Raw genomic sequence first — 25731 nt, 5'->3', positions numbered from 1 at the left:
GGGAACAGAGTAGCTGTCAGCCAAAGACACACAGGACAGGGAACAGAGTAGGTGCCAACCAAGGACACACAGACCATGGAGCAGTGCAGGTGTCAGGCAGTGACACACAGGACAGGGAGCAGAATAGGTGCCAGCCAAGGACACACAGGACAGGGAGCAGTGTCGGTGCCAGCCAAAGACACACAGGACAGGGAACAGAGGAGGTGTCAGCGAAAGATACACAGGACAGGGAGCAGTGCAGGTGCCGGCCAAAGACACACAGGACAGGGAACAGAGTAGGTGCCAGCCAAAGACACACAGGACAGGGAAGAGAGTTGTTGCCAGCCAAAGACACACAGGACAGGGAAGAGAGTAGGTGCCAGCCAAAGACACACAGGACAGGGAACAGTGTAGGTGCCAGCCAAGGACACACAGGACAGGGAACAGAGTAGGTGCCGGCCAAGGACACACCGGACAGGGAACAGTGTAGGTGCCAGCCAAAGACACACAGGACAGGGAAGAGAGTTGGTGCCTGCCAAGGACACACAGGACAGGGAACAGAGTAGGTGCCAGCCAAATACACACAGGACTGGGAAGAGAGTAGGTGCCAGCCAAAGACACACAGGACAGGGAACAGAGTAGGTGCCAGCCAAATACACAGAGGACAGCGAGCAGTGCAGGTGCCATCCAAGGATACAGAGGACATGGAGCAGTGCATGTGTCAGGCAGTGACACACACGACAGGCAACTGAATAGGTGCCAGCCAAAGACACACAGGACAGGGAGCAGACTTGGTGCCAGCCAAAGACACACAGGACAGGGAGCAGTGCAGGTGCCAGCCAAAGACACACAGGACAGGGAACAGAGTAGGTGCCAGCCAAAGACACGCAGGATAGGGAGCAGTGCAGGTGCCAGCCAAGCACACACAGGACAGGGAACAGAGTAGGTGCCAGATAAGGACACACAGGAGAGGGAACAGAGTAGATGCCAGCCAAAGACACACAGGACAGGGAACAGAGTAGGTGCCAGCCAAATACACACAGGACAGGGAACAGAGTAGGTGCCAGCCAAAGACACACAGGATATGGAACAGTGTAGATGCCAGCCAAAGACACACAGGACAGGGAACAGAGTAGATGCCAGCCAAAGACACACAGGACAGGGAACAGAGTAGGTGCGAGCCAAAGACACACAGGACAGGGAACAGAGTAGGAGCCAGCCAAGGACACACAGGACAGGGAACAAAGTACGTGCCATCCAAAGACACACAGGACAGGGAACAGTTTAGCTGCCAGCCAAAGACACACATGACAGGGAACAGAGTAGGTGCCACCCAAAGACACGCAGGACAGGGAGCAGACTTGGTGCCAGCCAAAGACACACAGGACAGGGAACAGAGTAGGTGTCAGCCAAAGACACACATGACAGGGAACAGAGCAGGTGCCAGCCAAGGACACACAGACCATGGAGCAGTGCAGGTGTCAGGCAGTGACACACAGGACAGGGAGCAGAGTAGGTGCCAGCCAAAGACACACAGGACAGGGAGCAGTCCAGGTGCCAGCCAAGGACACACAGGACAGAGAACAGAGTAGATGCCAGCCAAAGACACACAGGACAGGGAAGAGAGTAGGTGCCAGCCAAGGACACACAGGACAGGGAACAGTGTTGGTGCCAGCCAAGGACACACAGGACAGGGAACAGAGTAGGTGCCAGCCAAAGACACACAGGACAGGGAGCAGTGTAGGTGCCAGCCAAAAAAACACAGGACAGGGAGCAGTCCAGGTGACAGCCAAGGACTCACATAACAGGGAAGAGAGTTGGTGCCAGCCAAAGACACACAGGACAGGGAAGAGAGTAGGTGCCAGCCAAAGACACACAGGACAGGGAGCAGTGCAGGTGCCAGCCAAGGACACACAGGACAGGGAACAAAGTAGATGCCAGCCAAAGACACACAGGACAGGGAGCAGTGCAGGTGCCAATCAAAGACACACAGGACAGGGAACATAGTAGGTGTCAGCCAAAGACACACAGGACAGGGAGCAGAGTAGCTGCCAGCCAAAGACACACAGGACAGGGAACAGAGTAGGTGCCAGCCAAATACACACAGGACAGGGAAGAGAGTTGGTGCCAGCCAAAGACACACAGGACAGGGAACAGTGTAGGTGCCTGCCAAGGACACACAGGACAGGGAGCAGTGCAGGTGCCAGCCAAAGACACACAGGACAGGGAGCAGTCCAGGTGCCAGCCAAGGACACACAGGACAGGGAACAGAGTAGATGCCAGCCAAAGACACACAGGACAGGGAAGAGAGTAGGTGCCAGCCAAGGACACACAGGACAGGGAGCAGTGCAGGTGCCAGCCAAAGACACACAGGACAGGGAAGAGAGTAGGTGCCAGCCAAAGAGACACAGGACAGGGAACTGAGTCGGGGCCAGCCAAAGACACGCAGTACAGGGAGCAGTGCAGGTACCAGCCAAGGACACACAGGACAGGGAACAGAGTTGGTGCAGCCAAAGACACACAGGACAGGGAACAGAGTAGATGCCAGCCAAAGACACACAGGACAGAGAACAGAGCTGGTACCAGCCAAAGACACAAAGGACAGGGAAGAGAGTAGGTGCCAGCCAAAGACACACAGGATAGGGAACAGAGTAGGTGCCAGCCAAAGACACACAGGACAGGGAACAGAGTAGGTGCCAGCCAAAGACACACAGGATAGTGAGCAGTGCAGATGCCAGCAAAGCACACACAGGACAGGGAACAGAGTAGGTGTCAGCCAAAGACACACAGGACAGGGAGCAGACTAGGTGTCAGCCAAAGACATACAGGACAGGGAACAGAGTAGATGCCAGCCAAAGACACACAGGACAGGGAACAGAGTAGGTGCCAGCCAAAGACACACAGGACAGGGAACAGTTTAGCTGCCAGCCAAAGACACACAGGACAGGGAAGAGAGTTGGTGACAGCCAAAGACACACAGGACAGGGAAGAGAGTAGGTGCCTGCCAAAGACACACAGGACAGGGAACAGAGTAGGTGTCAGCCAAAGACACACAGGACAGGGAACAGAGTAGGTGCCAACCAAGGACACACAGACCATGGAGCAGTGCAGGTGTCAGGCAGTGACACACAGGACAGGGAGCAGAATAGGTGCCAGCCAAGGACACACAGGACAGGGAGCAGTGTCGGTGCCAGCCAAAGACACACAGGACAGGGAACAGAGTAGGTGTCAGCGAAAGATACACAGGACAGGGAGCAGTGCAGGTGCCGGCCAAAGACACACAGGACAGGGAACAGAGTAGGTGCCAGCCAAAGACACACAGGACAGGGAAGAGAGTTGTTGCCAGCCAAAGACACACAGGACAGGGAAGAGAGTAGGTGCCAGCCAAAGACACACAGGACAGGGAACAGTGTAGGTGCCAGCCAAGGACACACAGGACAGGGAACAGAGTAGGTGCCGGCCAAGGACACACAGGACAGGGAACAGAGTAGGTGCCAGCCAAATACACACAGGACTGGGAAGAGAGTAGGTGCCAGCCAAAGACACACAGGACAGGGAACAGAGTAGGTGCCAGCCAAATACACAGAGGACAGCGAGCAGTGCAGGTGCCATCCAAGGACACAGAAGACATGGAGCAGTGCATGTGTCAGGCAGTGACACACACGACAGGGAACTGAATAGGTGCCAGCCAAAGACACACAGGACAGGGAGCAGACTTGGTGCCAGCCAAAGACACACAGGACAGGGAGCAGTGCAGGTGCCAGCCAAAGACACACAGGACAGGGAACAGAGTAGGTGCCAGCCAAAGACACGCAGGATAGGGAGCAGTGCAGGTGCCAGCCAAGCACACACAGGACAGGGAACAGAGTAGGTGCCAGCCAAGGACACACAGGAGAGGGAACAGAGTAGATGCCAGCCAAAGACACACAGGACAGGGAACAGAGTAGGTGCCAGCCAAATACACACAGGACAGGGAACAGAGTAGGTGCCAGCCAAAGACACACAGGATATGGAACAGTGTAGATGCCAGCCAAAGACACACAGGACAGGGAACAGAGTAGATGCCAGCCAAAGACACACAGGACAGGGAACAGAGTAGGTGCGAGCCAAAGACACACAGGACAGGGAACAGTGTAGGAGCCAGCCAAGGACACACAGGACAGGGAACAAAGTACGTGCCATCCAAAGACACACAGGACAGGGAACAGTTTAGCTGCCAGCCAAAGACACACATGACAGGGAACAGAGTAGGTGCCACCCAAAGACACGCAGGACAGGGAGCAGACTTGGTGCCAGCCAAAGACACACAGGACAGGGAACAGAGAAGGTGCCAGCCAAGGACACACAGACCATGGAGCAGTGCAGGTGTCAGGCAGTGACACACAGGACAGGGAGCAGAGTAGGTGCCAGCCAAAGACACACAGGACAGGGAGCAGTCCAGGTGCCAGCCAAGGACACACAGGACAGAGAACAGAGTAGATGCCAGCCAAAGACACACAGGACAGGGAAGAGAGTAGGTGCCAGCCAAGGACACACAGGACAGGGAACAGTGTTGGTGCCAGCCAAGGACACACAGGACAGGGAACAGAGTAGGTGCCAGCCAAAGACACACAGGACAGGGAACAGTGTCGGTGCCAGCCAAAGACACACAGGACCGGGAACAGAGTAGGTGCCAGCCAAAGACACACAGGATAGGGAACAGTGTTGGTGCCAGCCAAGGACACACAGGACAGGGAAGAGAGTAGGTGTCAGCCAAAGACACACAGGACAGGAAGCAGTGCAGGTGCCAGCAAAGGACACACAGGACAGGGAACAGAGTAGATGCCAGCCAAAGACACACAGGACAGGGAGCAGGACAGGTGCCAGCCAAAGACACACAGGACAGGGAACAGAGTAGGTGTCAGCCAAAGACACAAATGACAGGGAACAGAGTAGGTGCCAGCCAAAGACACACAGGACAGGGAAGAGAGTTGGTGCCAGCCAAAGACACACAGGACAGGGAAGAGAGTAGGTGCCAGCCAAAGACACACAGGACAGGGAACAGAGTCGGTGCCAGCCAAAGACACACAGGACAGGGAACAGTGTAGGTGCCAGCCAAGGACACACAGGACAGGGAATAGAGTAGGTGCCAGCCAAAGACACACAGGACAGGGAGCAGTGCAGGTAACAGCCAACGACACACAGGACAGGGAACAGAGTAGATGCCAGCCAAAGACACACAGGACAGGGAGAAGTGCAGATGCCAGCCAAAGACACACTGGACAGGGAACAGAGTCGGTGTCAGCCAAAGACACACAGGACAGGGAGCAGAGTAGGTGTCAGCCAAAGACATACAGGACAGGGAACAGAGTAGATGCCAGCCAAAGACATACAGGACAGGGAACAGATTAGATGCCAGCCAAAGACACACAGGACAGGGAACAGAGTAGGTGCCAGCCAAAGACAAACAGGATAGGGAGCAGAGTAGGTGTCAGACAAAGACATACAGGACAGGGAACAGAGTAGATGCCAGCCAAAGACACACAGGACAGGGAACAGTGTAGGTGCCAGCCAAAGACACACAGGACAGGGAACAGTTTAGCTGCCAGCCAAAGACACACAGGACAGGGAAGAGAGTTGGTGCCAGCCAAAGACACACAGGACAGGGAGCAGTGCAGGTGCCAGCCAAAGACACATAGGACAGGGAACAGAGTAGGTGCCAGCCAAAGACACACAGGATAGCGAGCAGTGCAGGTGCCAGCCAAGCACACACAGGACAGGGAACAGAGTAGGTGCCAGCCAAGGACGCACAGGACATGGAGCAGTGCAGGTGTCAGGCAGTGACACACAGGACAGGGAACAGTTTAGCTGCCAGCCAAAGACACACAGGACAGGGAAGAGAGTTGGTGCCAGCCAAAGACACACAGGACAGGGAGCAGTGCAGGTGCCAGCCAAAGACACATAGGACAGGGAACAGAGTAGGTGCCAGCCAAAGACACACAGGATAGCGAGCAGTGCAGGTGCCAGCCAAGCACACACAGGACAGGGAACTGAATAGGTGCCAGCCAAAGACACACAGGACAGGGAACAGAGTGGGTGCCAGCCAAAGACATACAGGACAGGGAACAGAGTCGATGCCAGCCAAAGACACACAGGACAGGGAGCAGTGCAGGTGCCAGCCAAGCACACACAGGACATGGAACAGAGTAGGTGCCAGCCAAGGACACACAGAACAGGGAACAGAGTAGATGCGAGCAAAAGACACACAGGACAGGGAGCAGTGCAGGTAACAGCCAAGGACACACAGGACAGGGAACACAGTAGATGCCAGCAAAAGACACACAGGACAGGGAGCAGTGCAGGTGCCAGCCAAAGACACACAGGACAGGGAACAGAGTAGGTGTCAGCAAAGACATAGAGGACAGGGAACAGAGTAGATGCCAGCCAAAGACACACAGGACAGGGAACAGAGTAGGTGCCAGCCAAAGACACACAGGATAAGGAACAGTGTAGATGCCAGCCAAAGACACACAGGACAGGGAACAGAGTAGGTGCGAGCCAAGGACACACAGGACAGGGAACAAAGTACTGTCAGCCAAAGACACACAGGACAGGGAACAGTTTAGCTGCCAGCCAAAGACACACAGGACAGGGAAGAGAGTTGGTGCCAGCCAAAGACACACAGGACAGGGAACAGAGGAGGTGCCAGCCAAAGACACGAAGGACAGCGAGCAGACTAGGTGCCAGCCAAAGACACACAGGACAGGGAACAGAGTAGGTGCCACCCAAAGACACGCAGGACAGGGAGCAGACTTGGTGCCAGCCAAAGACACACAGGACAGGGAACAGAGTAGGTGTCAGCCAAAGACACACATGACAGGGAACAGAGCAGGTGCCAGCCAAGGACACACAGACCATGGAGCAGTGCAGGTGTCAGGCAGTGACACACAGGACAGGGAGCAGAGTAGGTGCCAGCCAAGGACACACAGGACAGGGAGCAGTGTAGGTGCCAGCCAAAGACACACAGGACAGGGAGCAGTCCAGGTGCCAGCCAAGGACACACAGGACAGGGAACAGAGTAGATGCCAGCCAAAGACACACAGGACGGGGAAGAGAGTAGGTGCCAGCCAAGGACACACAGGACAGGGAAGAGAGTAGGTGCCAGCCAAAGACACACAGGACAGGGAACAGTGTCGGTGCCAGCCAAAGACACACAGGACCGGGAACAGAGTAGGTGCCAGCCAAAGACACACAGGATAGGGAACAGTGTAGGTGTCAGCCAAAGACACACAGGACAGGGAGCAGTCCAGGTGCCAGCCAAGGACACACAGGACAGGGAACAGAGTAGATGCCAGCCAAAGACACACAGGACAGGGAAGAGAGTTGGTGCCAGCCAAAGACACACAGGACAGGGAAGAGAGTAGGTGCCAGCCAAAGACACACAGGACAGGGAACAGTGTCGGTGCCAGCCAAAGACACACAGGACCGGGAACAGAGTAGGTGCCAGCCAAAGACACACAGGATAGGGAACAGTGTAGGTGCGAGCCAAGGACACACAGGACAGGGAACAGAGTAGGTGCCAGCCAAAGACACACAGGAAAGGGAACAGTGTTGGTGCCAGCCAAAGACACACAGGACAGGGAAGGGAGTTGGTGCCAGCCAAAGACACACAGGACAGGGAAGAGAGTAGGTGCCAGCCAAATACACACAGGACAGGGAAGAGAGTAGGTGCCAGCCGAAGACACACAGGACAGGGAACAGAGTAGCTGCCAGCCAAATACATGGAGGACAGCGAGCAGTGCAGGTGCCATCCAAGGACACACAGGACATGGAGCAGTGCCGGTGTCAGGCAGTGACACACAGGACAGGGAAATGAATAGGTGCCAGCCAAAGACACACAGGACAGGGAACAGAGTAGGTGCCAGCCAAAGACATACAGGACAGGGAACAGAGTAGATGCCAGCCAAAGACACACAGGACAGGGGGCAGTTCAGGTGCCAGCCAAAGACACACAGGACAGGGAACAGAGTCGGTGCCAGCCAAAGACACACAGGATAGGGAACAGAGTAGATGTCAGCCAAAGACACACAGGACAGGGAGCAGTGCAGGTGCCAGCCAAGGACACACAGGACAGGGAACAGAGTAGATGTCAGCCAAAGACACACAGGACAGGGAGCAGTGCAGGTGCCAGCCAAAGATACACAGGACAGGGAACATAGTAGGTGTCAGCCAAAGACACACAGGACAGGGAGCAGAGTAGCTGCCAGCCAAAGACACACAGGACAGGGAACAGAGTAGGTGCCAGCCAAATACACACAGGACAGGGAAGAGAGTTGGTGCCAGCCAATGACACACAGGACAGGGAGCCCTGCAGGTGACAGCCAAGGACACACAGGACAGGGAACAGAGTAGGTGCCAGCCAAGGACACACAGGACAGGAATCAGTTCAGGTGCCAGGCAGAGACACAGGACATGGAGCAGTGCAGGTGTCAGGCAGTGACACACAGAACATGGAGCAGTTTAGGTGCCAGGCAGAGTCACAGGACATGGAGCAGTGCAGGTGCCAGGCAGTGACACAGGACAAGGAGCAGTGCAGCTAACAGCCAAGGACACACAGGACAGGGAGCAGTGCAGATGCCAGCCAAAGACACACAGGACAGGGAACAGAGTAGGTGTCAGCCAAAGACACACAGGACAGGGAGCAGTGCAGGTGCCAGCCAAGGACACACAGGACAGGGAACAGAGTAGGTGCCAGCCAAAGACACACAGGACAGGGAGCAGTGCAGGTGCCAGCCAAAGATACACAGGACAGGGAACATAGTAGGTGTCAGCCAAAGACACACAGGACAGGGAGCAGAGTAGGTGCCAGACAAACACACACAGGACAGGGAACAGTGCAGGTGCCAGCCAAAGACACACAGGACAGGGAAGAGAGTTGGTGCCAGCCAAAGACACACAGGACAGGGAAGAGAGTAGGTGCCTGCCAAAGACACACAGGACGGGGAACAGAGTAGGTGCCAGCCAAATACACACAGGACAGGGAACTGAGTAGGTGCCAGCCAAAGACACACAGGACAGGGAACAGAGTAGGTGTCAGCGAAAGACACACAGGACAGGGAGCAGAGTAGCTGCCAGCCAAAGACACACAGAACAGGGAACAGAGTAGGTACCAACCAAAGACACACAGGACAGGGAGCAGAGTAGGTGCCAGCCAAAGACACACAGGACAGGGAACAGAGTAGGTGCCAGCCAAAGACACACAGGACAGGGAGCAGAGTAGCTGCCAGACAAAGACACACAGAACAGGGAACAGAGTATGTACCAACCGAAGACACACAGGACAGGGAGCAGAGTACGTGCCAGCCAAAGACACACAGGACAGGGAACAGAGTAGGTGCCAGCCAAAGACACACAGGACAGGGGACAGAGTAGGTGTCAGCCAAAGACACACAGGACAGGGAACAGAGTAGGTGTCAGCCAAGGACACACAGGACAGGGAGCAGTGCAGGTGCCAGCCAAAGACACACAGAACAGGGAACAGAGTAGGTGTCAGTCAAAGACACACAGGACAGGGAACAGAGTAGGTGCCAGCCAAAGACACGCAGGACAGGGAGCAGACCAGGTGCCAGCCAAAGACACACAGGACAGGGAACAGAGTAGGTGCCACCCAAAGACACGCAGGACAGGGAGCAGACTTGGTGCCAGCCAAAGACACACAGGACAGGGAACAGAGTAGGTGTCAGCCAAAGACACACTGGACAGGGAACAGAGTAGGTGCCAACCAAGGACACACAGACCATGGAGCAGTGCAGGTGTCAGGCAGTGACACACAGGACAGGGAGCAGAATAGGTGCCAGCCAAGGACACACAGGACAGGGAGCAGTGTAGGTGCCAGCCAAAGACACACAGGACAGGGAACAGAGTAGGTGTCAGCGAAAGATACACAGGACAGGGAGCAGTGCAGGTGCCAGCCAAGCACGCACAGGACAGGGAACTGAGTAGGTGCCAGCCAAGGACACACAGGACAGGGAACAGAGTAGATGCCAGCCAAAGACACACAGGACAGGGAGCAGTGCAGCTAACAGCCAAGGACATACAGGACAGGGAACAGAGTAGATGCCAGCCAAAGACACACAGGACAGGGAGCAGTGCAGATGCCAGCCAAAGACACACAGGACAGGGAACAGAGTAGGTGTCAGACAAAGACACACAGGACAGGGAGCAGTGCAGGTTCCAGCCAAGGACACACAGGACAGGGAACAGAGTCGATGCCAACCAAAGACACACAGGACAGGGAGCAGTGCAGGTGCCAGCCAAAGATACACAGGACAGGGAGCAGAGTAGCTGCCAGCCAAATACACACAGTGCAGGGAAGAGAGTTGGTGCCAGCCAAAGACACATAGGACAGGGAAGAGAGTAGGTGCCTGCCAAAGACACACAGGACGGGGAACAGAGTAGGTGCCAGCCAAATACACACAGGACAGGGAACTGAGGAGGTGCCAGCCAAAGACACACAGGACAGGGAACAGAGTAGGTGCCAGCCAAAGACACACAGGATAGGGAGCTGTGCAGGTGCCAGCCAAGCACACACAGGACAGGGAACAGAGTAGGTGTCAGCGAAAGACACCAAGGACAGGGAGCAGAGTAGCTGCCAGCCAAAGACACACAGAACAGGGAACAGAGTAGGTACCAACCAAAGACACACAGGACAGGGAGCAGAGTAGGTGCCAGCCAAAGACACACAGGACAGGGAACAGAGTAGGTGCCAGCCAAAGACACACAGGACAGGGAGCAGAGTAGCTGCCAGCCAAAGACACACAGAACAGGGAACAGAGTCGGTACCAACCAAAGACACACAGGACAGGGAGCAGAGTAGGTGTCAGCCAAAGACACACAGGACAGAGAGCAGTGCAGGTGCCAGCCAAAGATACACAGGACAGGGAGCAGAGTAGCTGCCAGCCAAATACACGCAGTGCAGGGAAGAGAGTTGGTGCCAGCCAAAGACACACAGGACAGGGAAGAGAGTAGGTGCCTGCCAAAGACACACAGGACGGGGAACAGAGTAGGTGCCAGCCAAATACACACAGGACAGGGAACTGAGGAGGTGCCAGCCAAAGACACACAGGACAGGGAACAGAGTAGGTGCCAGCCAAAGACACACAGGATAGGGAGCTGTGCAGGTGCCAGCCAAGCACACACAGGACAGGGAACAGAGTAGGTGTCAGCGAAAGACACCAAGGACAGGGAGCAGAGTAGCTGCCAGCCAAAGACACACAGAACAGGGAACAGAGTAGGTACCAACCAAAGACACACAGGACAGGGAGCAGAGTAGGTGCCAGCCAAAGACACACAGGACAGGGAACAGAGTAGGTGCCAGCCAAAGACACACAGGACAGGGAGCAGAGTAGCTGCCAGCCAAAGACACACAGAACAGGGAACAGAGTCGGTACCAACCAAAGACACACAGGACAGGGAGCAGAGTAGGTGTCAGCCAAAGACACACAGGACAGGGAACAGAGTAGATGCCAGCCAAAGACACACAGGACAGGGGACAGAGTAGGTGTCAGCCAAGGACACACAGGACAGGGAGCAGTGCAGGTGCCAGCCAAAGACACACAGGACAGGGAACAGAGTAGGTGTCAGACAAAGACACACAGGACAGGGAACAGAGTAGGTGCCAGCCAAAGACACGCAGGACAGGGAGCAGACTAGGTGCCAGCCAAAGACACACAGGACAGGGAACAGAGTAGGTGCCACCCAAAGACACGCAGGACAGGGAGCAGACTTGGTGCCAGCCAACGACACATAGGACAGGGAACAGAGTAGGTGTCAGCCAAAGACACACAGGACAGGGAACAGAGTAGGTGCCAACCAAGAACACACAGACCATGGAGCAGTGCAGGTGTCAGGCAGTGACACACAGGACAGGGAGCAAAATAGGTGCCAGCCAAGGACACAGGACAGGGAGCAGTGTAGGTGCCAGCCAAAGACACACAGGACAGGGAACAGAGTAGGTGTCAGCGAAAGATACACAGGACAGGGAGCAGTGCAGGTGCCAGCCAAAGACACACAGGACAGGGAGCAGTCCAGGTGCCAGCCAAAGACACACAGGACAGGGAACAGAGTAGGTGCCAGCCAAAGACACACAGGACAGGGAAGAGAGTAGGTGCCATCCAAAGACACACAGGACAGGGAACAGAGTCGCTGCCAGCCAAAGACACACAGGACAGGGCAGAGAGTAGGTGCCAGCCAAAGACACACAGGACAGGGAAAAGTGTAGGTGCCAGCCAAAGACACACAGGACAGGGAACAGAGTAGGTGCCGGCCAAGGACACACCGGACAGGGAGCAGTGTAGGTGCCAGCCAAAGACACACAGGACAGGGAAGAGAGTTGGTGCCAGCCAAAGACACACAGGACAGGGAAGAGAGTAGGTGCCTGCCAAAGACACACAGGACGGGGAACAGAGTAGGTGCCAGCCAAATACACACAGGACAGGGAACTGAGTAGGTGCCAGCCAAAGACACACAGGACAGGGAACAGAGTAGGTGCCAGCCAAAGACACACAGGATAGGGAGCTGTGCAGGTGCCAGCCAAGCACACACAGGACAGGGAACAGAGTAGGTGTTAGCGAAAGACACCATGGACAGGGAGCAGAGTATCTGCCAGCCAAAGACACACAGAACAGGGAACAGAGTAGGTACCAACCAAAGACACACAGGACAGGGAGCAGAGTAGGTGCCAGCCAAAGACACACAGGACAGGGAACAGAGTAGGTGCCAGCCAAAGACACACAGGACAGGGAGCAGAGTAGCTGCCAGCCAAAGACACACAGAACAGGGAACAGAGTCGGTACCAACCAAAGACACACAGGACAGGGAGCAGAGTAGGTGTCAGCCAAAGACACACAGGACAGGGAACAGAGTAGATGCCAGCCAAAGACACACAGGACAGGGGACAGAGTAGGTGTCAGCCAAAGACACACAGGACAGGGAACAGAGTAGGTGTCAGCCAAGGACACACAGGACAGGGAGCAGTGCAGGTGCCAGCCAAAGACACACAGGACAGGGAACAGAGTAGGTGTCAGCCAAAGACACACAGGACAGGGAACAGAGTAGGTGCCAGCCAAAGACACGCAGGACAGGGAGCAGACTAGGTGCCAGCCAAAGACACACAGGACAGGGAACAGAGTAGGTGCCACCCAAAGACACGCAGGACAGGGAGCAGACTTGGTGCCAGCCAACGACACACAGGACAGGGAACAGAGTAGGTGTCAGCCAAAGACACACAGGACAGGGAACAGAGTAGGTGCCAACCAAGGACACACAGACCATGGAGCAGTGCAGGTGTCAGGCAGTGACACACAGGACAGGGAGCAGAATAGGTGCCAGCCAAGGACACAGGACAGGGAGCAGTGTAGGTGCCAGCCAAAGACACACAGGACAGGGAACAGAGTAGGTGTCAGCGAAAGATACACAGGACAGGGAGCAGTGCAGGTGCCAGCCAAAGACACACAGGACAGGGAGCAGTCCAGGTGCCAGCCAAAGACACACAGGACAGGGAACAGAGTAGGTGCCAGCCAAAGACACACAGGACAGGGAAGAGAGTTGGTGCCAGCCAAAGACACACAGGACAGGGAAGAGAGTAGGTGCCATCCAAAGACACACAGGACAGGGAACAGAGTCGCTGCCAGCCAAAGACACACAGGACAGGGCAGAGAGTAGGTGCCAGCCAAAGACACACAGGACAGGGAAAAGTGTAGGTGCCAGCCAAGGACACACAGGACAGGGAACAGAGTAGGTGCCGGCCAAGGACACACCGGACAGGGAGCAGTGTAGGTGCCAGCCAAAGACACACAGGACAGGGAAGGGAGTTGGTGCCAGCCAAAGACACACAGGACAGGGAAGAGAGGAGGTGCCAGCCAAATACACACAGGACAGGGAAGAGAGTAGGTGCCAGCCAAAGACACACAGGACAGGGAACAGAGTAGGTGCCTGCCAATGACACACAGGACAGGGAACAGAGTAGGTGCCAGCCAAATACACACAGGACAGGGAAGAGAGTAGGTGCCAGCCAAAGCCACACAGGACAGGGAACAGAGTAGGTGCCAGCCAAACACACAGAGGACAGCGAGCAGTGCAGGTGCCATCCAAGGACACAGAGGACATGGAGCAGTGCAGGTGTCAGGCAGTGACACACAGGACAGGGAACTGAATAGGTGCCAGCCAAAGACACACAGGACAGGGAACAGAGTAGATGCCAGCCAAAGACACACAGGACAGGGAGCAGTGCAGGTGCCAGCCAAAGACACACAGGACAGGGAACAGAGTAGGTGCCAGCCAAAGACACACAGGATTGGGAGCAGTGCAGGTGCCAGCCAAGCACACACAGGACAGGGAACAGAGTAGGTGCCAGCCAAGGACACACAGGACAGGGAACAGAGTAGATGCCAGCCAAAGACACACAGGACAGGGAGCAGTCCAGTTAACAGCCAAGGACACACAGGACAGGGAACAGACTTGGTGCCAGCCAAGGACACACTGAACATGGAGCAGTGCTGGTGTCAGGCAGTGACACACAGGACAGGGAACTGAGTAGGTGCCAGCCAATGACACACAGGACAGGGAGCCCTGCAGGTGACAGCCAAGGACACACAGGACAGGGAACAGAGTAGATGCCAGCCAAGGACACACAGGACAGGAATCAGTTCAGGTGCCAGGCAGAGACACAGGACATGGAGCAGTGCAGGTGTCAGGCAGTGACACACAGAATATGGAGCAGTTTAGGTGCCAGGCAGAGACACAGGACATGGAGCAGTGCAGGTGACAGGCAGAGACACAGGACACGGAGCAGTGCAGGTGCCAGGCAGTGACACAGGACATGGAGCAGTGCAGGTGTCAGGCAGGGACACATGGTACATGGAGCTGTGCAGGTGCCAGCCAGAGATACACAGGACAGGGAAGAGTGCAGGTGCCAGGCAGGGACACAGGACATGGCGCAGTGCAGATGCCAGCCAGAAACACATAGGACAGGGAACAGTGCAGGTGCCTGGTGGAGACACACATGACACAGAGCAGTGCAGGTGCCGCCATAGACACAAGTCAGGGAGCAGTGCAGATGCCAGGCAGGGACACACAGGACAGTCCAAATTCTACATGGTCTTGGCAACAACTTGCATTTATATCCCACCTTTCATGCAGAAAAAGGTCCCAAGATGCTCACAGGACGACTATTGAACAAAATTTGACACCAAGCCACCTAAGGAGATATTGCAACAAATAGCGAAAAGTTTGGTCACAGGGGTAGGATTTAAGGAGCATCTTAAAGGAGATGAGACAGGTAGAGGCAGAAAGTTTTAGGGAGGAATTCCCAGTGCTTCAGGACAGGGCCACTGAAAGAACGGCTTGCAATAGCAGAGATATTAAGATCGGGGATGCACAAGAGGCCAGAATTGGAAGAGAACAGAGGGTCTTGGAGGGTTGTCGAGCTGGTGGAACCAATGAGATAGGGAAGGGTGAAGACATGGAGAGATTTGAAAACAAAGGTGAGAAATTTAAAATCGAGGAGTTGCTGCACAAGCGGCCAATGTAGGCAGGAGAGAAGAGGGGTGTAACAATTGAACAGTATGATATCAATAGAGTGCCCAGTTCTCATGGTATCATACCACAGTCGTGTGCTCAATCCCCATGTTATATCCAAGTAGTGTACCCAGTCTCATGGTATCACAACCCAGAAACATGTCCAGTTCATAGTATCCATAGCTACATTGTGCACAGACTGCATAGTATCATACCCGAGCATTGTGCCCAAAACCAATAGTATCTTATTCCAGCACAGTGCCCAATCCCCATAGTATCTTATCCCTACACTGTGCCCAATCCCAATATTATGTAATCCCAGCACTGTGCCCAATCCCCATCGTATTTTATCCCAGCATTGTTCTCAATCCCAATAGTACCTTATCCCAGCACAGTGCCCAATCCCCATAGTATCTTATCCCAGCATTGTTCTCAATCCCAATAGTACCTATCCCAGCACAGTGCCCAATCCCCATCGTATCTTATCCCAGCATTGTTCTCAATCCCAATAGTACCTTATCCCAGCACAGTGCCCAATCCCCATAGTATCTTATCCCAGCACTGTGCCCAATCCCAAAAGTATCTGATCCCAGCACAGTGCCCAATCCCCATAGTGTCTTATACCAGCAAAGGGCCCAATTCCAATAATATCCTATTCCAGCACTGTTCTAAATCCCGATAGTACCTTATCCCAGCACTGTGCCCAATCCCCATAGTATCTGATCCCAGCACTGTGGCCAATCCCCATAGTATCTGATCCCAGCATTGTTCTCAATCCCAATAGTACCTTATCCCAGCACAGTGCCCAATCCCCATAGCATCTTATCACAGCATTGTTCTCAATCCCAATAGTACCTTATCCCAGCACAGTGCCCAATCCCCATAGTATCTTATCCCAGCATTGTTCTCAATCCCAATAGTACCTATCCCAGCACAGTGCCCAATCCCCATAGTATCTTATCCCAGCATTGTTCTCAATCCCAATAGTACCTTATCCCAGCACAGTGCCCAATCCCCATCGTATTTTATCCCAGCATTGTTCTCAATCCCAATAGTACCTATCCCAGCACAGTGCCCAATCCCCATAGTATCTTATCCCAGCATTGTTCTCAATCCCAATAGTACCTTATCCCAGCACAGTGCCCAATCCCCATAGTATCTTATCCCAGCACTGTGCCCAATCCCAAAAGTATCTGATCCCAGCACAGTGCCCAATCCCCATAGTATCTTATCCCAGCACTGTGGTCAATCCCCATAGTATCTGATCCCAGCACTGTGCCCAATCCCCATAGTGTCTTATACCAGCAAAGGGCCCAATTCCAATAATATCCTATTCCAGCACTGTTCTAAATCCCGATAGTACCTTATCCCAGCACTGTGCCCAATCCCCATAGTATCTGATCCCAGCACTGTGGCCAATCCCCATAGTATCTGATCCCAGCTCTGTGCCCAATCCCCATAGTGTCTTATACCAGCAAAGGGCCCAATTCCAATAATATCTTATTCCAGCACTGTTCTAAATCCCGATAGTACCTTATTCCAGCACTGTGCCCAATTCCAATAGTACCTTATCCCAGCACTGAGCCCAATCCCCATAGTATCTTATCCCATCACTGTGCCCAATTCCAATAGTATCTTATCCCAGCACTGTGCCCAATCCCAATAGTATCTTATCCCAGCACTGTGCCCAATCCCAATAGTATCTAATCCCAGGACTGTGCCCAATCCCCATAGTATCTTATCCCAGCACTGTGCCCAATCCCATTAGTATCTTATCCCAGCACTGTGCCCAATTCCAATAGTATCTTATCCCAGCACTGTGCCCAATCCCAATAGTATCTTATCCCAGCACTGTACCCAATTCCAATAGAACCTTATCCCAGCACTGAGCCCAATCCCCATAGTATCTTATCCCATCACTGTGCCCAATTCCAATAGTATCTTATCCCAGCACTGTGCCCAATCCCAATAGTATCTTATCCCAGCACTGTGCCCAATCCCAATAGTATCTTATCCCAGCACTGTGCCCAATTCCAATAGTATCTTATCCCAGCACTGTACCCAATTCCAATAGAACCTTATCCCAGCACTGTACCCAATTCCAATAGAACCTTATCCCAGCACTGAGCCCAATCCCCATAGTATCTTATCCCATCACTGTGCCCAATTCCAATAGTATCTTATCCCAGCACTGTGCCCAATCCCAATAGTATCTTATCCCAGCACTGTGCCCAATCCCAATAGTATCTTATCCCAGGACTGTGCCCAATCCCCATAGTATCTTATCCCAGCACTGTGCCCAGTCCCAATAGTATCTTATCCCAGCACTGTGCCCAATTCCAATAGTATCTTATCCCAGCACTGTGCCCAATCCCAATAGTATCTTATCCCAGCACTGTGCCCAATCCCAATAGTATCTTATCCCAGGACTGTGCCCAATCCCCATAGTATCTTATCCCAGCACTGTGCCCAATCCCAATAGTATCTTATCCCAGCACTGTGCCCAATCCCGATAGTACCTTATCCCAGCACTGAGCCCAATCCCCATAGTATCTTATCCCATCACTGTGCCCAATTCCAATAGTACCTTATCCCAGCACTGTGCCCAATCCACATAGCATTTTATCCCAACACTGTGCCCAATCCCAATAGTACCTTATCCCAGCACTGTGCCCAATCCCAATAGTATCTTATCCCAGCACTGTGCCCAATCCCAATAGTATCTTATCCCAGCACTGTGCCCAATCCCAATAGTATCTCATCCCAGCACTGTGCCCAATCCACATAGCATCTTATCCCAACACTGTGCCCAATCCCAATAGTATCTTATCCCAGCACTGTGCCTATTCCAATAGTATCTTATTCCAGCACTGTGCCCAATCCACATAGCATCTTATCCCAACACTGTGCCCAATCTTCATAGTATCGTTTCCCAACACTGTGCCCAATCCCCAGAGTACCTTATCGCAGCACTGTGCCCAATCTACATAGTATCTTATCCCAGCACTGTGCCCAATCCCAATAGTATCTTATCCCAGCACAGTGCCCAATCCCAAATGTATCTTATTCCAGCACTGTGCCCAATCTCCATAGTATCGTTTCCCAGCACTGTGCCCAATCCCCAGAGTATCTTATCCCAGCACTGTGCCTATTCCAATAGTATCTCATTCCAGCACTGTGCCCCATCCCAATACTACCTTATCCCAGCACAGTGTCCATTGCACTAGTATCTTATCCCATCACTGTAAGTCATCCCAGTACAGTGCCCAATTCCCATAGTATCTTATCCCAGCACCGTGCCCAAACCCAATATTATCTTATCACAGCACTGTGCCCGATCTCAAATGTATCTTACCCCAGCACTGTGCCGAATCTCCATAGTGTTTTATCCCAGCACTGTTCTCAACGCCAATAGTACCTTATCCCAGCACTATGCCCAATCCCAATATCTTATCCCAGCACTGTGCTGAACCCAAATGTATCTTATCCCAGCACTGTGCCCAATCCAATAGTATCTTATCCCAGCACTGTGCCCTAACCCAATACTACCTTCTTCCAGCACTGTGCCCAATCCAATAGTATCTTATCCCAGCACTGTGCCCAATCCAATTTTTTATTTTTTTTATTTAGAGATACAGCACTGAAACAGGCCCTTCGGCCCACCGAGTCTGTGCAGACCAACAACCACCCGTTTATACTAACCCTACAGTAACCCCATATCACCTCCCTACACTAGGGGCAATTTACAACGGCCAATTTACATATCACCTGCAAGTCTTTTGGATGTGGGAGGAAACCGGAGCACCCGGCGAAAACCCACGCAGACACAGGGAGAACTTGCAAACTCCGCACAGGCAGTACCCAGAATCGAACCCGGGTCCCTGGAGCTGTGAGGCTGCGGTGCTAACCACAGCGCCACTGTGCCGCCCAGTATCTTATTCCAGCACTATGCCCAATCCCAATATCTTATCCCAGCACTGTGCTCGAACCCAATTGTATCTCATCCCAGCACTGTGCCCAATCCAATTGTATCTCATCCCAGCACTGTGCCCAATCCTCATAGTATCTTATCCCAGCACTGTGCCCAATACTCATAGTATCTTATCCCAGCACTGTGCCCATTCCAATAGTATCTCATCCCAGCACTGTGCCCAATCCTAATAATATCTTAGGCCAACACTGTGCCTATTCCAATAGTATCTTATCCCAGCACTGTGCCTATTCCAATAGTATCTCATCCCAGCACTGTGCCCAATCCCAATAATATCTTATCCCAGTACTGTGCCCATTCCAATAGTATCTTATGCCAACACTGTGCCCAATCCCAATAGTATCTTATCCCAGTACTGTGCCCATTCCAATAGTATCTTATGCCAGCACTGTGCCCAATCCTCATAGTATCTTATCCCAGCACTGTGCCCAATCCAAATGGTACCTTATCCAAGGACTGTGCCCAATCCCAATATCTTATCCCAGCACTGTGCCCGATCTCCATAGTATCTTATCCCAGCACTGTGCCCATTCCAATATCTAATCCCAGCACTGTACCCAACCCCAATATTATCTTATCACAGCACTGTACCCAACCCCAATATTATCTTATCACAGCACTGTGTCCATTCCAAATAGTATCTTATCCAAGCACTGTGCCCAATCCCAATATCTTATCCCAGCACTCTGCCCGATCCCAAATGTATCTTATCCCAGCACTGTGCCCAATCTCCATAGTATCTTATCCCAGCACTTTTCTCAATCCCAATAGTATGTTATCCCAGCACTGTGCCCAATCCCAATATCTCATCCCAGCACTGTGCCTGATTCCAAATGTATCTTCTGCCAGCACTGTGCCTAATCGCCATAGCATCTTATCCTAGCAATGTGCCCATTCCAATAGTATCTTATACCAGCACTGTGGCCATTGCAGTCGTATCCTATCCCAGCACTGTGCCCAATCCAATTGTATCTCATCCCAGCAATGTGCCCAATCCCAATACTATCTTATCCCAACACTGTGCGTATTGCACTAGTATCCTATCCCAGCACTGTGCCCAACTCAATTGTATCTCATCCCGGCACTGTGTCCAAACCTCATAGTATCGTATCCCAGCACTGTGCCCAATCCCCATAGTATCTTATTCCAGCACTGTGCCCAATCTAATTTTATCTCATCCCAGCAGTGTACCCATTCCCAACAGTATCTTATCCGAACACTTTGCCCTATCCCAATAGTATCTTGTCCCAGCACTGTGCCCAACCCCAACACTATCGTATCCCAGCACTGTTCCCTATCCCTTCTTCTTCTTCTTTGGCCTCCTTGTTTCGGGAGACAATGGGTAAGCGCCTGCAGGTGGTCAGTGATTTGTGGAGCAGCGCCTGGAGTGGCTATAAAGGCCAACACTAGAGTGACAGACTCTTCCACAGGTGCTGCAGATAAAATTGGTTGTCAGGGCTGTTTCGCAGTTGGCTCTCCACCCCTTGCGCCTCTGTCTTTTTTCCTGCCAACTGCTAAGTCTCTTCGACTCGCCACACTTTAGCCCCGTCTTTGTGGCTGCCTGACTCCCATGACTTGTGATCAATGTCACAGGACTTCATGTCGCGTTTGCAGATGTCTTTAAAGCGGAGACATGGACGGCCGGTGCGTCTGATACCAGTGGCGAGCTCGCTGTACAATGTATCCTTGGGGATCCTGCCATCTTCCATGCGGCTCACATGGCCAAGCCATCTCAAGCGCCGCTGACTCAGTAGGGTGTATAAGCTGGGGATGTTGGGGATGCCCAACCCCAATAGTATCTTCTCCCAGCACTGTGCCCAATCCCAATACTATCTTATCCCAGCATTGTGCCCAATCCCAATAGTATCTTACCCCAGCCCCACTATGCCCAATCCCAACAGTATCTTATCCCAGCACTGTGACCAATCCTAACAGCTTGTCCCAGCACTGTGCCATTCCCAATATTATCTTATCCCAGCACTGTGCCCAATCTAATATTATCTTATCCCAGCACCGTGCCCAATCCCAATAGTATCTTATCCCAGCACTGTGCCTAGTCCCAATAGTATCTTATCCCAGCACCGTGCCCAATCCCAACAGTATCTTATCCCAGCACTGTGACCAATCCCAATATCTTGTCCCAGCACTGTGCCCATTGCCAATATTATCTTAACCCAGCACTGTGCCCAATCCAATATTATCTTATCCCAGCACCGTGCCCAATCCCAATAGTATCTTATCCCAGCACTGTGCCCAAGCCCAATAGTATCTTATCCCAGCACTGTGCCCAATCCAATATTATCTTATCCCAGCACTGTGTCCAATCCCAATATTATCTTATCCCAGCACTATGCCCTATCCCAACAGCATCTTATCCCAGCACTGTGGCCAATCCCAAGATCTTGTCCCATCACTGTGCCCATTCCCAATATTATCTTATCCCAGCATTGTGCCCAATCCAATATTATCTTATCCTAGCACTGTGCCCTATCCCAATAGCATCTTATCCCAGCACTGTGCCCATTCCGATATCTTATCCCAGCACTGTACCCATTCCAATAGTATCTTATCCCAGCACTGTGCCCAATTCCAATAGTATCTTATCCCAGCACTGTGCCCAATTCCAATGGTACCTTATCCCAGCACTGAGCCCAATCCCCATAGTATCTTATCCCATCACTGTGCCCAATTCCAATAGTATCTTATCCCAGCACTGTGCCCAATCCCAATAGTATCTTATCCCAGCACTGTGCCCAATCCCAATAGTATCTTATCCCAGGACTGTGCCCAATCCCCATAGTATCTTATCCCAGCACTGTGCCCAATCCCAATAGTATCTTATCCCAGCACTGTGCCCAATTCCAATAGTATCTTATCCCAGCACTGTGCCCAATCCCAATAGTATCTTATCCCAGCACTGTACCCAATTCCAATAGAACCTTATCCCAGCACTGAGCCCAATCCCCATAGTATCTTATCCCATCACTGTGCCCAATTCCAATAGTATCTTATCCCAGCACTGTGCCCAATCCCAATAGTATCTTATCCCAGCACTGTGCCCAATCCCAATAGTATCTTATCCCAGCACTGTGCCCAATTCCAATAGTATCTTATCCCAGCACTGTACCCAACCCCAATATTATCTTATCACAGCACTGTACCCAACCCCAATATTATCTTATCACAGCACTGTGTCCATTCCAAATAGTATCTTATCCAAGCACTGTGCCCAATCCCAATATCTTATCCCAGCACTCTGCCCGATCCCAAATGTATCTTATCCCAGCACTGTGCCCAATCTCCATAGTATCTTATCCCAGCACTTTTCTCAATCCCAATAGTATGTTATCCCAGCACTGTGCCCAATCCCAATATCTCATCCCAGCACTGTGCCTGATTCCAAATGTATCTTCTGCCAGCACTGTGCCTAATCGCCATAGTATCTTATCCTAGCAATGTGCCCATTCCAATAGTATCTTATACCAGCACTGTGGCCATTGCAGTCGTATCCTATCCCAGCACTGTGCCCAATCCAATTGTATCTCATCCCAGCAATGTGCCCAATCCCAATACTATCTTATCCCAACACTGTGCGTATTGCACTAGTATCCTATCCCAGCACTGTGCCCAACTCAATTGTATCGTATCCCAGCACTGTGCCCAATCCCCATAGTATCTTATTCCAGCACTGTGCCCAATCTAATTTTATCTCATCCCAGCAGTGTACCCATTCCCAACAGTATCTTATCCGAAGACTTTGCCCTATCCCAATAGTATCTTGTCCCAGCACTGTGCCCAACCCCAACACTATCGTATCCCAGCACTGTTCCCTATCCCAATAGTATCTTACCCCAGCCCCACTATGCCCAATCCCAACAGTATCTTATCCCAGCACTGTGACCAATCCTAACAGCTTGTCCCAGCACTGTGCCATTCCCAATATTATCTTATCCCAGCACTGTGCCCAATCTAATATTATCTTATCCCAGCACCGTGCCCAATCCCAATAGTATCTTATCCCAGCACTGTGCCCAGTCCCAATAGTATCTTATCCCAGCACCGTGCCCAATCCCAACAGTATCTTATCCCAGCACTGTGACCAATCCCAATATCTTGTCCCAGCACTGTGCCCATTCCCAATATTATCTTAACCCAGCACTGTGCCCAATCCAATATTATCTTATCCCAGCACCGTGCCCAATCCCAATAGTATCTTATCCCAGCACTGTGCCCAAGCCCAATAGTATCTTATCCCAGCACTGTACCCATTCCAATAGTATCTTATCCCAGCACTGTGCCCAATTCCAATAGTATCTTATCCCAGCACTGTGCCCAATTCCAATAGTACCTTATCCCAGCACTGAGCCCAATCCCCATAGTATCTTATCCCATCACTGTGCCCAATTCCAATAGTATCTTATCCCAGCACTGTGCCCAATCCCAATAGTATCTTATCCCAGCACTGTGCCCAATCCCAATAGTATCTTATCCCAGGACTGTGCCCAATCCCCATAGTATCTTATCCCAGCACTGTGCCCAATCCCAATATTATCTTATCCCAGCACTGTGCCCAATTCCAATAGTATCTTATCCCAGCACTGTGCCCAATCCCAATAGTATCTTATCCCAGCACTGTACCCAATTCCAATAGTATCTTATCCCAGCACTGTGCCCAATTCCAATAGTATCTTATCCCAGCACTGTACCCAACCCCAATATTATCTTATCACAGCACTGTACCCAACCCCAATATTATCTTATCACAGCACTGTGTCCATTCCAAATAGTATCTTATCCAAGCACTGTGCCCAATCCCAATATCTTATCCCAGCACTCTGCCCGATCCCAAATGTATCTTATCCCAGCACTGTGCCCAATCTCCATAGTATCTTATCCCAGCACTTTTCTCAATCCCAATAGTATGTTATCCCAGCACTGTGCCCAATCCCAATATCTCATCCCAGCACTGTGCCTGATTCCAAATGTATCTTCTGCCAGCACTGTGCCTAATCGCCATAGTATCTTATCCTAGCAATGTGCCCATTCCAATAGTATCTTATACCAGCACTGTGGCCATTGCAGTCGTATCCTATCCCAGCACTGTGCCCAATCCAATTGTATCTCATCCCAGCAATGTGCCCAATCCCAATACTATCTTATCCCAACACTGTGCGTATTGCACTAGTATCCTATCCCAGCACTGTGCCCAACTCAATTGTATCGTATCCCAGCACTGTGCCCAATCCCCATAGTATCTTATTCCAGCACTGTGCCCAATCTAATTTTATCTCATCCCAGCAGTGTACCCATTCCCAACAGTATCTTATCCGAAGACTTTGCCCTATCCCAATAGTATCTTGTCCCAGCACTGTGCCCAACCCCAACACTATCGTATCCCAGCACTGTTCCCTATCCCAATAGTATCTTACCCCAGCCCCACTATGCCCAATCCCAACAGTATCTTATCCCAGCACTGTGACCAATCCTAACAGCTTGTCCCAGCACTGTGCCATTCCCAATATTATCTTATCCCAGCACTGTGCCCAATCTAATATTATCTTATCCCAGCACCGTGCCCAATCCCAATAGTATCTTATCCCAGCACTGTGCCCAGTCCCAATAGTATCTTATCCCAGCACCGTGCCCAATCCCAACAGTATCTTATCCCAGCACTGTGACCAATCCCAATATCTTGTCCCAGCACTGTGCCCATTCCCAATATTATCTTAACCCAGCACTGTGCCCAATCCAATATTATCTTATCCCAGCACCGTGCCCAATCCCAATAGTATCTTATCCCAGCACTGTGCCCAAGCCCAATAGTATCTTATCCCAGCACTGTGCCCAAGCCCAATAGTATCTTATCCCAGCACTGTGCCCAAGCCCAATAGTATCTTATCCCAGCACTGTGCCCAATCCAATATTATCTTATCCCAGCACTGTGTCCAATCCCAATATTATCTTATCCCAGCACTGTGTCCAATCCCAATATTATCTTATCCCAGCACTGTGCCCAATCCAATATTATCTTATCCCAGCACTATGCCCTATCCCAACAGCATCTTATCCCAGCACTGTGGCCAATCCCAAGATCTTGTCCCATCACTGTGCCCATTCCCAATATTATCTTATCCCAGCATTGTGCCCAATCCAATATTATCTTATCCTAGCACTGTGCCCTATCCCAATAGCATCTTATCCCAGCA

Source organism: Heterodontus francisci, chromosome 30 (assembly GCF_036365525.1).
Source record: "Heterodontus francisci isolate sHetFra1 chromosome 30, sHetFra1.hap1, whole genome shotgun sequence".
Lineage (NCBI taxonomy): Eukaryota > Metazoa > Chordata > Chondrichthyes > Heterodontiformes > Heterodontidae > Heterodontus > Heterodontus francisci.
This window is presented reverse-complemented; position numbering follows the sequence as displayed.